We start from the raw sequence: 1693 nt of genomic DNA, 5'->3' as shown, positions 1-1693 counted from the left end.
AATGATGTTAGCAAGCTTTTTCGAAGGATGAGGTTCGTTCAGCTCGGGGTCTCTGGAAAGGATGGAGAGGAGAGAGTAAAGAGCTCAGTAAGATGAGGCAAGAAAAGGTTCTGGGGTTGGAAAAAAATTATCATCTGGATTCTTTCAGCGGCAGAATTCAGTTCCGGAAGAGGTGTCCACCAGTCAGAGTAGAAGGTGGCACCAAGCGTCAGAGGGACAAGAACAGAGATCAGGTGACTTGGCCCCTGAAGCAGGAGAGAATGGCTTAGTGTGTTGCTCTCCCTCTTCAGAGAAGAAAGTACTTAATCTGAGAGATGTCGACGTTCATGGTGTTTCTACGGCCTCCTCCTCTCTGGTCCCCGCTTTGTCAAACTCTGAAATCATGTCCCTCTCCATCCGAACTGCATGCAGGATACCGGCCCCACCCGTCTATGTGATGCTAGCCCCGTTTGTGTGCCAGTGACATTCATCTCCAGCCCTCTTCTGCTGACCTTGACCCCTCTGCCTGACCCTAAACTCCTCCTCGAGGTTTATTAGCCCCCTCGTGTCACTGCTGATCTCTTTATTTATTCAGCCAGCCAGCCCGCCCGCGGTCTATATTCTGTGTCTGACTTGTGTGCCCACTGTCGAGGGCGCCCGGATGTGCAGACACTGTTCCCAGCTTCAGCGTTCTTACAGCCGAGTGGAATGATAAGGACAGAAACGGCAATTGCAAACCGGAGCGTTCAGAGCCGAGCATCCTGGCGTCCCACCGTCTGGGTGGGAGCATTTGCAGAGCTCATATCTGTTCAGTCATTTGCGTCCAAAATATATAAAGGAGATCTTTAAAATCAACACTCAAGAAAGCAAACAACGCAATTAAAAAGTGGGCCAAAGATCTGAACAGACCCCTCGCCAAATGTCTGCTCAGGCGGCCGTAACAAAGCGCCACAGACCGGGGGTTCAACAGCAGAAGACATTGATTTTCTCCCAGTTCTGGAGACCAGAAGTCCATGATCAAGGTGCCAGAAAAGGCAGTGCCTGGCGAGAGCGCTCTTCCCGGCGTGTGGACAGCAGCCTTCTCGCTGAGTCCTCCAACGGCCTTTCCTCTCTGCATATAATCACAGAGGAGAGGAGCCAGCTCTCTGGCTCTTTTAGGAGGACACTAACCCGTGAGATCGGTGACCTCATGACCTCGTTTCACCTTGACTACTTCCTCAGAGCACCCCCCCACCCCCGCCCCGTTTCCCAATGCGACCACACTGGTGGCAAATAGCATATGAAACGATTCTCAGCGTGTCATTAGGGAATTACAAATTAAAACAGTGATGAGATACTATTACACACCTAGCAGAATGGCTAAAATCCAAAACGTCGAAAACGCCAAATGTCGGGAGGATATGTAAGAACAAGAACTCTCGTTTTTGCTCGTGGGCGTGCACAGTGGTGCAGCCACTTGGGGAGAGTTTGGTGGTTTCTTACAAAACTCAACAGTCTTACCGTGTGATCTAGCAGCTGCATTCCTGGGTATTACCCAAACTTCTATCCACGAAATATTTGCTCATGAATCTTTTGTTGTTGTTGTTGTAGTTTTTTTTAACGCCTACCTGGTCTTCCTAGGTGGTCTCCCATCCAAGGACAAACCAGGCCCGACCCTGCTCAGCTTCTGAGATCAGACGGGATCGGGCACGTTCAGGGTGGCATGGCCGTAGAC

The 1693-nt window shown here is 50.6% G+C and overlaps 1 pseudogene; it reads right to left on the bottom strand.

Moving 5' to 3' along the window:
* Positions 1 to 1573: 1573 nt before the first annotated feature.
* On the bottom strand, positions 1574 to 1693 carry LOC120601345 (uncharacterized; annotated as a pseudogene).

The sequence above is a fragment of the Pteropus medius genome, unplaced genomic scaffold (assembly GCF_902729225.1).
Source record: "Pteropus medius unplaced genomic scaffold, Ma_sr-lr_union100, whole genome shotgun sequence".
Lineage (NCBI taxonomy): Eukaryota > Metazoa > Chordata > Mammalia > Chiroptera > Pteropodidae > Pteropus > Pteropus medius.
Note: the sequence above shows the minus strand (reverse complement) of the source record. Positions and strands in the feature narration are given on the sequence as shown.